Source organism: Balaenoptera borealis, assembly GCF_965194805.1.
Source record: "Balaenoptera borealis genome assembly, chromosome: 1".
Taxonomy (NCBI): Eukaryota; Metazoa; Chordata; class Mammalia; order Artiodactyla; family Balaenopteridae; genus Balaenoptera; species Balaenoptera borealis.
Window position 1 is genome coordinate 78,586,566 of NC_138860.1, and position 13,589 is coordinate 78,600,154.

General features: G+C 35.1%; 1 protein-coding gene across 1 annotated transcript in view; it reads right to left on the bottom strand.

The window, feature by feature from the left end:
- Positions 1-13,589, bottom strand: part of LOC309635599 (olfactory receptor 10J1-like) — a 46,411-nt gene continuing 32,822 nt past the window's right edge. The window contains 1 exon segment of the mRNA XM_082407094.1: positions 1-13,589. This exon segment is cut by the window's right edge and continues 14,937 nt beyond it. The gene's annotated coding sequence lies outside the window, so the exon portion shown is untranslated.

The following is a 13,589-nucleotide window of genomic DNA, read 5'->3' on the forward strand; positions in this document are numbered from 1 at the left end:
TGTTTTTGTTTTTGTTTTCACAGTTAGGATGCAGAATGTTTTAGGGCATACAGAATTTATGGCTATCTTTGGGAAACCACAGCTTTCAAAAGTCCACTTAATTAGAAAGACGCTGCCACTATTGCCACCTCCTCCAGAGCCATGCTGTATTTGCTCTGATCTGCCCCAGCAACATGGATGCCCAGGACCTTGCTTCTCAATATCCACAGGTAGAGACTGGACAGTGGCATGTCTTTAATTCTGCTGCCAAAAAATCGGTTCCTGTGCCTGTAGAAATGGCAAAAATGCACCCCCCAAATACAGTCTCTGCCTTACTTCCAGCCTTCAAATCTCACATATGTGTATCTGAATGGCTGAATCTAAATCACATTGAGAACCTTAGTTTCAAGGGAGTCTGGGAAACACAGTGTTCAGCATTCCACTCTCTGCCTTTCAGAAAGGCAAACTAGAAGAAGGGTGAGGTGGATATTGGACACAGGTCTACTGTTTCAATCTCAATAATGATCATTTATCAGGTGTTTTTTGAAAGGATTAAATGTGGTAATATGTGGAAGTGCCTATTTCAGTAGCTGCGTGTAATAATATGCAATAATTGTTTGGTTCGCTTAAACCACTTACTCATAATTCAAGAATAAATTTTCCATGTCCAAATACTATACAATTAATATTCCAAATATGAATTCACTATCAATTTGTCCATGGGTACAGTTGGAAATGACCTCTACTTGTCTGAGATTATAACAGTGTATGGAATTCACACCTTAAATTAATTGCTGTCCAGAATGGTAGTCACTTGCCACATGTATTGAGCACTTCGAACGTGGCCAGTCTGAATTAAGCTGTGCTGTGAGTATAAAGTACACAATGGACTTCAAAGACTTTGTGTAAAAAATGTAAAATACCTCATTAATAATTTTGTGCTGATTATTACATGGTGAAATAGTAATATTTTAGGAATATTGGGTTAAATAAAATGTATTATTAAAATTAATTTTACTTCTTTATTTTTACATTTTTTTAATTTGGCTGCTAGAAAAATTTAAAATTACATATGTGGCTTGCATGATATTTCTTTTGGACAGCACTGCCATAGATAAAGTAAGTATAAAATTCTCCAAGGGATAAGCTAGAATGGCCTCTGGCAGAGTGGGGAGAATTCTGTTGGGAAGGCTACAGAACTATTCCCTGAACTCCACCTTCTAAGTTGGGAGGGTCTTCCTATCACACTTTGAGTTCTCCTGTCTCTCTGGTCTTAATTTTCCATATACTAGTACAGATGAGGTAATTAAAAAAAAAAACTTCGTTAAAAATATTATGAGAAACCATAAAGAAATATGATTATGTCTGACTTAGAAATTAGCTCTCCCTCCTCCATCCCCACTGTTCTCTAAGTTATGATTCCCAGGAACATTCTCTTTTCTCCCTGTGCTAATTTGAACACAGAACTCAGGCCTTCTTCAGGTCTACAAAATAATACATAAAATCACAGGTGAGGAATAAAGATGGCATTCTTGAAGAATTCTTAGGGGAAACAGAAGAAGGGGTTTACATTGCACACTCAAAGCAAACAACCTAACACCCCTCTAATCTTTTCTTAATTCCCTTCTCTGCCACTCAGTCAGTAGGGGTTCTCTCTCCCTCCTATTCTTTTCACCCACTCCTCACTGTCTTCGTGCCTCACTGGCCCCTTTCTCCCTCTCCAGAATTCTCTCTTGTTAAAATTCCTCATCCTTTTATTGCTGTATTGTGTTACTTGAGCATTTCCTTAGGGTCTCATACTCCTAAGAAAGTAATTTCTTTTGAATAAATACAAAGTCTCCCTGAGAGGAATTTTGGGAAGTATGATTTTCTTCATTTCATTACACAGAATAAATTGAATAAGTTTAGAAAGTAAAGGTTTTCAATGCTAAGAAATTTGGTAAATGTAATAAGGAGCTTTACCAAGTCCCAAGTCTCCTTAGCATAGGATAGCCACTCTCTAGCCACATTTGGACTGAAAAAAACCTACCTACAACTTTCACTTTCCTTTCTAAATCTTAGTTTTAATAAGACACATTTCACTTGTTTTACATTATCAGGGGCAATCTATCAGTTCAAGGACAAAGGCCAACTCAACCCCATCTCCCCTCCAATCCTTAATAGTCTTCCTTTGAGAACAGGTGTTTTGAATTAAGGTCAACAATAGGTCATCGTTCATTTGTGGAACTGTACTAATTAGCCTCCTGAATTCTGATACATGAGCTATCTGTGTTGGCTCATATTATCAACTCTTCTCAGGTCTTCCAGTTTTCTGAAATTTATTGCTAGTATGTCTCACCTACTCTCTAAGATGATAGTTTCATAAAAATATAACTAATGTAATAATATTCAGTATTGTACTATTACAAATTTATTGAAACTAGAGCATATTAGAAAAATACTAATAAAAATAGCTTCCATTTGTTAGCAAGGTGCAGTTCTAAGTGCTTTATATGCAATTAGCACATTACAATTCTCATAACCACAGAGGAGGTGGGCATTGTTATTTCCACAGTATACCCAGACACCCAAGGCTGTGAAAGATTAAAGAATTTTGCACAAACCACACAACACTACAACTCCCATCAATGTGACCTCAGTGTCCATATTCCATATACTTCTGCACTGCCCTGAAGTCTCTGATGTTCATCTTAGAAGCATAGGTTCTTGTCACTGAAGGGACTTAAAGATCATCTAATCCTAGACACTCACTTTACAGACCTGTAAAGTGATTGCAGATGTTCATTTAGTTAGAGCCATTCTGACTCCAAACAAGAATTGTTTGGTAGTGCATTACACGTTCAGGGACATCCTGGAGGTAAAGTTAGTAACTTGGCTTACCAAAGGATTTGAAACACCTTGTTCCTTAATGACCATTTAAGTAAAGGCAATTGGCTTTCTGGGACAGGGGCTCGCTCAGGGAGGGGCAATCCATGAGCTGACTTGCCTTCAGCTCTTTATTTACCTGACTAGTGTATTACTATCAACTTTCAGTAGCAGATGAAGGTCTTTAGGACTGGGCCTTAAGAGGCGTAAACTTTGAAAGGAAAAGAGTGTCAGGAGCATGGGTGGCTGTCTTGCTTGTGGGCTTTGAACTGGGTGTCTTGAATACACCAGTATTAGTCAGCAGGAGGACAGCGATTGCATTATTGGAAGGAGGGGATTGCTGTAAGGAGAAAAACAAAGTTGCTGAGCTCAGAAGACAAACTGCTTACTTTGAAGTGTTTTCTAGGGCACACCCAGAACAAACTCCTCTCCCCATGGAAACCTTCCAGATGCTTTTGTCTGGTGGTTACAGATAGATCTGTGATATGGCCTGCCAATTAAGTTGCAGTGTACCCTACAAATATGTACTCTGCATTTCATAGACTTTATGGTTTTCCTGAGGGAGGTGTGATGTCTGTCTCTGCTGAATCTGAAATAGATCTGCAGGATTGAGCAAAATTTGCTTAATTATACATTGTTCTTTCCTTTGGCCAGAACATTCTTTTGTTGTTAGAAAATATCATAACATACTGGAAAATATTGAATTTTGGAATAATAAAAACCAAGCGTTCCATCATGTATTCACTTATTAAAAATATTTATCAAGAGATTATTATATGTTAATAACTGACAAATGTTGTAAATAAGATTTAGAATGTCATAACTCTCCTGGAACACATATTCTAAAGAGGGGTATTAGATAAGAAACAAGTAAAGGAATAAATGAGTAAAATAAGTGTTATAAGGACCATAATACAAGATGGCATGATTTGTGGCAAGGAGTTACTCTAGAGTGGGTGGTCAGGGAAGACCTATCTTTGGAAGTGACATTTGAGATGGAAACGTCTTCTGAGTGACAAGATAGAACCAACCATAGTCTAGGGCAGGAATTGGCAAAAAAAAAAATTTTTTTTTTCTGAAAAAGACCAGATAGTAAATATTTTAGGCTTTGCAGCTCCTGTAGTCGTTGTCCTAACTATTCAAATCTGCTATTGACCTGTGAAAGCACCCATGGATAAAACAAATGAAAGGAGTTGACTGTGTACCAATCAAACTTTATTTACAGAAACAGGCAGGAGTCTGGGAGTTGAATTTAACCTGCTGGCCATGAATTGCCATCCCCAGATGTGGGGAAAAGAGCATTGCAGGCAAGGGGAATAGCAAGTTGAAAGACCCAAAGCTGGATTTAGGCTTGGTATTCTTGGAACAGAAGGAAGGTAGTGTGGTTGTGAGGTTAGTGGTAAAGGTAAAGGTCAGGTCAGGTAGGCCTTTGCAGACCTCGGAAAGGCATTGCATTTTATTCTAAGTACAAAGGGATGCCGCCAGAATGATTCAAGCAGAGGTCAGTACAATTTGATTTACATTTTATAAAGGCTCTAGTTGTTGAGTAGTGACTATTTTGAGTGGAGCAAGAATGGAAACAAGGAGATCTCTTAGGAAGATGTTACAATAATCCAGGCAAAGTATGGTCATGAAGACAGGGAAAACTGAAGGGGTAAGAGTTTGAATCTCTCTCTTCATGGCCCCTTAACTAGATATGAACTTTGAGCTTTATTCCCTTCAACAGCTAAGTACAGATAAAATCTCTATTTTATTTGTTAGCATAAAATAAGACTATAAGTCAAATGTCCAACACATGGTTAGTTTTCAACCATGTTGGTTTTTTTTATCCCGTCTTTGTTTATAGCTCAAATACATTCTCCTTCTTTCCCTTCTTTTGTTACTCATTTCCTTAGATATTTCTTTCCCTCCATAGATATTCAATGGTGAACTGGGTTGTGCAAAACATGATTCTTGGTGCTTAGTCACACTGGGAGAGACAGAGGTATCTTATTTTTAAACTTTCATTGACTTGTGTCTTTGGGAGCCCAAAAAAGCAGAACCTAATATTTTCCTTTTTTGGTTTTCTCTTTTTTTAGTAAGACAAACGGCCATTTAAAAGTATTTATGTAAATAAAACAGAGGAAAAGTCACTTTGGGGAAGTTCTTGTTTGTCTTGGGGAGAAAATATATTGGAAGTTTTATCCTAGGGTAAGAGAGAATATGTGCGAGTTTTTCACAACCTGGAAAAAATGTCTTAACCCGTAAGCCTTACAAGTTTGCAGTACAAGATTTCTGGGAAAGACAAGATTATTTAAATATTCACAATGATTGAAATGGTAAGGCAGGATTCCAGATCCTCTGCTTCCTTCCCTTCACCGTGCCTGAGGTGGGGCAGAGGAATAATGAGTCAGATTTATGTCCTAGCTCTTCCTCTGTCTTATTCATGCCTTTGCATTTGTAGTTTCAAAAAAATTTTTTTAAATTAAAGCCTAAAGTCATCTCACATTTTTCCACTGAATGATTTACCCTCCCAGGGAAAATACATTTTCAGCTTTTAATTATCCATCTTTTTGATACAGCATAGTATTTTGGAAAATATACCACTTTCAAATCAGCCGTGGACTAGGAGCTGCATGTTGTTGGACAGGTTCCTCAAATTTTTCAAGACTCAGGTACCTTATTTATAAAATGAAGATTTTGTACCGGATCATTCCATGTCTCTTCTAGCCTGGTGATGCCACAGAAGGGCCAAACTGAAGATCTTCACTATAACTTTGGAGGTAAAGAGGGATAAGGAGACAAAAGCAGAGCGTAAGGTATAGAAAGAGAAGCAGGGGAGGTTGTGAAGAAAACACTCTATGGCTCTGTTTCGAAACTATTGATATATTATTCTCATATTGCATGTTGTAAAAATTGCTTTAGTTGAAAAATTTTTCCAAATTGTTGGTCAGCAAATTTTTAACTCACAGTCATAACCATCTGCCTAGGATTCCACATACCCCAGCCCCAGTGTGCATGCTTCATTAGAATTAAGTCCCAGAAGCAAACATCAGGAAAGCCTTAAGATAATTTCTTAAAGCACCAGGCACATTGATCTGTGTACTTGAATATAATAAAGATAGATGTTCTTCTCTCATCACTGTATAGGATACCTGTAAATAACCAAAAGCCAGTGAACTTTATGGCAGACAATGGTTGAAAGTAATTTGGATGATATTTTTTAATGGAAAGGAAATAGAGTTATTAGAAGAGAGATTTGGGGTTAATACACTGAAGGGAAGGATTAACTCTAGGTTTGTATTCATTACCCAGAAAAAAAATCATTGGACCATTTTTGTGCACTGTGGGAATTTCATATGCAGAGAAAACCTGAACATATTAGAATCCAGTGAAACATCACCTTTTTGCATTTAGCTGAAATTGGTATTCATATTAAGTCTGTTTCATGTGAGGATGACTCAAAATGGATTATTTTAAAAATTAGAACCCATAATTTCCTACAATTTTTTTTTGTACTGAAGAAAAATGAAATGGAAGTCCAAGTGCTAAAACATAATTAATGACTAAAAATATTGGACAGCTATACGATGGAACATTTTGAAGCCTTTAAATATGATAAATACTTATGAAGAGTCTGTAATAGTATAGAAAAAAGCTTTTATTATAGTAAGTGAAAAAACAATGTGACTTTTTATGCAAAATATTATCTCAATAATATTTAAAAAAAGACTATAGGAAATGTGCTTACTGTGATGTCCAGTTAGTTGGATTTTTGAATCATTCCAGTATACTTATGTATTTTTATATCATCTTAAATTTTCCAGAATGGGCATATTTTACTTTATAATTGGAAAACTAAGCACTTATTTTGAAAACTTTGCTTTGAAAACCTTGTGTATAATCTGTGGAGTTCCTGGATATATAAGGAATCTGTTAGGGTTGTTTTGCAAGGAATACTTGTGTGTAGATGCAAATAATTAATCAGAAAATATCTGGTAGCCATATAACTGCTGAAAACAGGGACGATCTCTTTTTTGAAAGGATAAAATTGGAAAATGATTATTACAGGGTATCGTATCGTTGGTGTTAGTGTAAAATTTCAGTATTTTGGCTTTCCTAGACCATAGATATCAGAAAGTTTCCTTCCTTTTCAAGAGGATAAAGCAAGGCAAGGTCAAGGGATAGTGATGCTACTGAGCATCAATAGCAGAGAAACACACAGCAGTAACAACAATAACATACAAAGCAAAACAAACAAATAAAAAGTATATTAAAACCACAATTAATTTGATACCTGCAGCAGAGGAAAGCTCTTTGCCCCTTTTCAATTAGCCCTTTTCTGCTTAAATTGACATATTTTGCCACCCAGCCTTTATAGTCAGCCACTTGAATGCTACTCATTAATTTCAAGGTTCAATCCTTGGTCTTTTGTTTTTCTCTCTATCTGATTTCTCCCTCGGAGAAATCATTCATTCTCACAGCTTAACTTTTTCACCTTATAGTGACAGTTCCCCATTTTATATTCTCAGAGGTTCTCACCTACATTTCCAACTTTCTGCAGAATATTTCCACTTAAAGTCTTTATAATCGTCTCATACTCAACGTGTATTTACAACTGAACTCGCCCATATTTCATATTTTTATGAATCACCTCATGCTTTTCCACTGAGGATGAGTGATCTTGCTTGCATTTCACCTTCTTCCTTGTGCTTCGTATTGAATCTGGGACTAGAGCCTGGTTTATCCTTTGTAGTAACATTTCCTCTCCATTCTTGCTCTCATCACTTTGGTTCAAGCTCCAGTCGTCTCATTATTGACATTTTGAAAACATGGAAAAATATTCTGAATGTAGTATGAGGGTCTCATTTTGAGGCTAAGTTGTGTTTCCACTGGGATTCAGACATGTCAAGGTCAGGCCCACAGGAATCCATTTACATAAAACAGTTTGTATGTGAAAGAACTTCTGTGAAGGGTTTTGTATAGGGGTGGAGGAGGTGAAGGAAGGGTTTGGAGAGGAATGTCATGTTTTCTATATTTTAGTGTGATGTCTGGAAAAGGGGCTGCAGGACAAGCTGGTTTTATGAAGGGCATGCGTAAGCAAGCCTGTCTCTGCTTTCAGGTAATAAGGAGCAATGCAGGTTGGGGAAGTTTCTCCACTCTTCTGAGAATACTGCAGAGACATATATACTGCAGAGAAGTCAGCATAGGGCCTGTTTGTTGCTAAAATTCCTAAATAATTGAACCAAATGAAGACAAATGAAGCATTACACAAAAGATGTTGTGTGTACGGGGGAGGCGGGAGTGGATCTTAGAAGAGATATATCATATTCCTGAATGAGAATAGTCAATATTATACAAATATGTAGAATTGATTTTTGACAGGGGTATAAAAGCAATTCAGTAGAGAATGGATAAAATTAAAAACAAATTTTTTTACTGAAGTATAGTTGATTTACAATATTGTGTTAGTTTCAGGTGTACAGCCAAGTGATTTCAGATTCTTTTCCCTTATAGGTTATTACAAAATATTGAGTATAGTTCCCTGTGCTATACAGTAGGCCCTTGTTGGTTACCTATTTTATACATAGTAGTGTGTATTTGTTAATCCCAAACTCTTAATTTATTCCTCCCTCCTTTCCCCTTTGGTAACCATAAGTTTGTTTTCTATGTCTGTGGATCTATTTCTGTTTTGTAGATTAAGTTCATTTGTATTTCTCTTTTTTTTTAGATTCCACATATAAGCAATATCATCTGATATTTGTCTTTGTCTGTCTTACTTCACTTAGTAAGATAATCTCTAGGTTCATCCATGTTGCTGCAAATGGCGTTATTTCACTTTTTTATGGCTGAGTAATATTCTGTTGTATATATATATACCACATCTTCTTTCTCTGTTGATCTGTCAATGGACATTTAGGTTGCTTCCATGTCTTGGCTATTGTAAATAGTGCTGCAGTGAGCATTGGGGTGCATGTATCTTTTCAATTTATGGTTTTCTCCAGATATATTCCCAGGAGTGGGATTGCAGGATCACATAGTAGCCCTATTTTTAGTTTTTTTATGGAACCTCCATACTGCTCTCCATAGAAGGATAAACTTTTTAACAAAGGATGTTGGAACAATTAGATACCCATATGTAAAAAAGTGAACCTTGACCTAAACCTCATATATTATACAAAAATTGACACAAATATATCCTAGAACTATATGTAAAACCTAAAACTATGAAATTTTTATTAGAAAATTTTCATGAAATGGAGTTAGGCAACAAGTTTTCAGACACAATACCGAAAACATAATCATTAAACACAAAATTATTAAACAGAACTTTATCAAAAATTTTAAAAAATACTTAATCAAAGAAACGAATGAGAATTAAAAGACAAGCAACACACTGAAATAAAATATTTTCAAATAACATATCTCACAGTAGGCTTGTATCCAGAATATACAGTTGACCCTTGAACACATTGGTTTGAACTGTGGGGGTCCACTTATACGTGGATGTTTTTCAATAAATACATACTACGGTACTGCATGATCCATGGTTGGTTGAATCCACAGATGTGGAACCACAGATACAGAGGGCAGACTGCAAGGTTATATATAGATTTTTGACTGTGTGGAGTGTGGGCACCCCTAACCCCACACATTCAAGGGCCGATTGTATAAAGAACTCTCAAAATTTAAGAGTAGGAAGACAAACAATCCAATTAAAAATGTCAAAATATTTGAACAGACACCACACCAGAAAGATATAAGAATGACAAATAAATACCTGAAAGGTTGTTCAATGTTATTACTCATTAGAGAAATACAAAGTAAAACCACTATACTACAACTGCACACCTGTCAGAATCGCTAAACTAAAAAATAGTGACTATACCAACAGCTTACAAGAATAGAGAGTAACTGGAATTCATATTGGGAAAGCAAATTGGTGCAGTTACTTTGGAAAACAGTTTGGCAGTTTCTTATAAAGTTAAATGTATACTTACCATATGATCTAGCAACTCCATTCTTTGTTGTTTACCTAATGAGCAACCACTAAAAGAACTATATAAAGAGATACACTCAAAATGCTATAGGAAAGTCAAAATGGAATTCTGAAATATGTTAAATTAACACACAGGAAAGCATGAAAAAGAAAAAAGAAAAAAACAGATAAAATGTAAAACAAAATATAAAATAGTGAACTTAGACCTAACATGTCAATAATTACATTAAATGCAAATGGTATAAATATATTCTAACTATACCACATTAAAACAGAGATCAGTAGAGTGGCTTTAATAACATGACCCAACTATATGCTGTCTAGTAGAAACTAACTTTAAATATAATGATATTGGCCAGTAGAAAATAAAAGGATAGAAGATAATAATCATGCAAAAATCAATCAAAAGGATGTAGGAGTGTCTATATTAATACCAGTTAAAGTAAACTTCAGGGAAAGGAAAATTACCAGGTTTTATACATTTTGGGAGAAAGACCACAGAGAAAAAGTGCCATTCTCATCACATTGTATTTAGGGAACATGCTATCAATATGACTTATCACTGTTGATGTTAATTTTGATTACCTGGATGAGGTAGTGTTTTATAGATTTCTGAATTAAGTTACTCTTTTTATCTCACTGTTTATTTGTACTCTTTGGAAGAAAATCACTATGTACGGTTCTCTCTTAATAAGAGGAAGTTATGCTCCACTTCCTTGAGGGTGGAGTATGTGTAAAAATTATTTGGGGTTCTGCCCAGGAGATTCATCTCTTCTCCCCCACTTATTTATTCAGTAATTTATCTATGCCATTTCAGTATGAACTTGTGTATATTTATTTTACCTTTTGGTTTATAATCCAGTACTACTTTATATGTTAGATTGTTCCAGTTTTGGCTATTGGAAGCTCTTGCAGTTGGCTCTTCTGTCCCTTTGACAAACCCAAATCATTGAGTTGTCTCTTTGAACACTTTCTTACTTTCAGGCACTACAAGATGCTGCAGGCTCATTGTGTATATTTACTGACCTAGTCTACAATCAGCCATTTATCTAAGGATAATTCCTCTTATTGGAGATTGGTGTTAGAAACCAAGATCTGGGCTTCCATAAGCCATTACCATGTAGATCATTCTAGCCTTCTCCTCTTGCTTGTCTGTAACTTCCCACCCTAACAGTGAAAAATGTGGTTTCCACCATCTGGCATCCATTTTTTAATTGTTCAATTCCAGTATAAATTTATAGCACTTTAAGAATTCTTAACCTGAACCCCTGTGGGAAACAGTTTTAAACATTAGAAGAGAGTGCTTATCTGTAGTTCCTTTTGCCTTTAGTCCTACAGACTTCACTCATTTCCAAAATTACTTCAGTTAGCACCTTTCCCCTGCCCCCTTCAGTGAGGTTGTTTTGTACATCTGTAATACAGTTAGATTATTTTTCTTCAGCCTGAATTGCATTCTGGAATCTCAATTTCCTAAATGATTTTTCCTTCATTTTCCTACATTAAGGTTCACTCTACTGCAAAGTTTTATGGGTTTGACAAATGTATAGTGTCCCGTATCCACCATTACAGTATCATACAGAATAGTGTCACTAAATTCCGTATGCTTTTGTTCAACCTTCCTTCCTTCTCAAATGCCTGGCAACCACTGATCTGTTTGTAGTCTCTACAGTTTTGCCTTTTTAACACTGTCATATAAATGGAACCATATAATGTATAGCTATTTCAGCCTGGGTTCTTTCATTTAGCAATATAAATTTAAGATATACATACCCATGTCTTCCAGTGGTTTGATTGCTCATTAATTTTTTTTTTTTTATCTCTGAATAGTATTTCATTGTATGGATGTACAACTGTTTACTCATTCACGTATTGAAAGGCATCTTGGTTGCCTCCAGTTTTTGGCAATTGTGAAGAAAGCTGCTATAAACTTTGTGTGCAGGTTTTTGTGTGGACAGAAGTTTTAATTCACTTGACAAATACCTTGCAGTGTGGTTGCTGGATAATATAGTGATAATATATTTGCTTTTGTATGAAACTGTCAAACTCTCTTTCAAAGTGGCTATGCCATTTTATATTCAACCCACAGTGAATGAGAGTTTCTGCTGCATTGCATCCTCACCAGGAATTGTTGTTATCACTCTTTTGGATTTTAGTCATTCTAATAGGTTTATAATGATATCTCACTGCTGTTTTAATTTGCATTTCCCTAATGAAAAATGATGCTGAGCATCTTTTCATATGTTTATTTACCATCTGTAGATATTCTTTTATGAACTGTCAGCTCTTTTGCCCATTTTTAAATTGGATTACTTGTTTTCTTAATGCTGAGTTTTAAGAGTTCTTTGTATATTTTGGATAGAAGTATTTTATCAGATAAATGTTTTGGAAATATTTCTCCTAGTCTGTGACTTGTTTTATCATCTTGTAGCAGTGACGATAACACTTGTAGCATCTTTCCCAAGATGTTTTCAATTTTAATAAAGTCCAACTTACCATGTTTTTTTCATGGATCATAATTTTATGGGTGTATCTAAAAAGTCATAACCAAACCCAAAGTTAAAGAGATTTTCTCCTATATTTTCTTGTAAAAGTTTTATAGTTTTTGCATTTTACATTTGAAGTCTCTGATCCACGTTGAGTTAATTTTTGTCTAAGGTGTAACATCTGTATCTAGGGGGTTTTGTTGTTGTTTTTGATATATGAGTATTCAACCATTCCAGCACCGTTTGTCGAAAAGATTATCCTTTTGCCACTGAATTGCCTCTGCAAAAAAGTCAGTTGACTATATTTTTTGTAGGTCATTTCTGGAATTTCTGTTCTGTTCCATTGATCTATATTTTCTTTCACCAGTACCACTCAGTCTTGAATATTGTACCTTTATAGTAAGCCTCAAAATTAGGTAGTTTTCAGTTCACGTTTTTTCTTCTGTATTGTGTTGTCTATATATTTTACCTTTCCATGTAAACTTTAGAATCAGTTTGTTATTTATAATATAGCTTACTGAGATTTTGATTTGGATTGTGTGAAGCTATAGATCAAGTTGGAAAGACCTGACATCTTAATAAGTCTTTTAATCCAGGAACATAGTCTGTGTCTGTTTAGATCATTTTGATTTCTCTTATCAGTGTTTTATAGTCTTCACATAAAGATCCTATACATTTTTGTTGGATTTATATGTATTTTATTATTTTTGACATTTTTGTAAATATTTTTTTTCAGATTTTGATTTTTCATTGGTGGTATATAAGAAAACAACTGACTTTTGTATATTGACCTTTTATTCTATGATATCACCATACTCATTAGTTCAGGAAGAATTTTGTAGATCCTTTGGGGTTTTCTAAATAGACAATCATGTCAATTGTGAATAAAGACAGTATTATTTCTTCCTGCCCATCTGTATACCTTTTATTTCTTTTTCATGTCTTATTGCACAAGGTAGGACTTCTAATATGACATTGAATATGAGTGACAAGAGGGGACATCCTTGTCTTTTTCTTGATCTAAGAGGACAGCATCTAATATCTCATTATTAAGTATGAAGTTAGCTGTAAGTTATTAAAAATGTCCTTTATCAGACTGAGAAATTTCCTCTGTCAATTCCTCTTTTGCTGAGAGTTTTACTTCAGGAATGGGTATTGAATTTTGTTAAATTTTTTTCTATATCAATTGATATGATCATATAATTTCTTTCTTAGCCTCCTAATTTGGTGGATTACACTGATTGATTTTCAAATCTTGAACTGACCTTGAATACCTGTAGTAA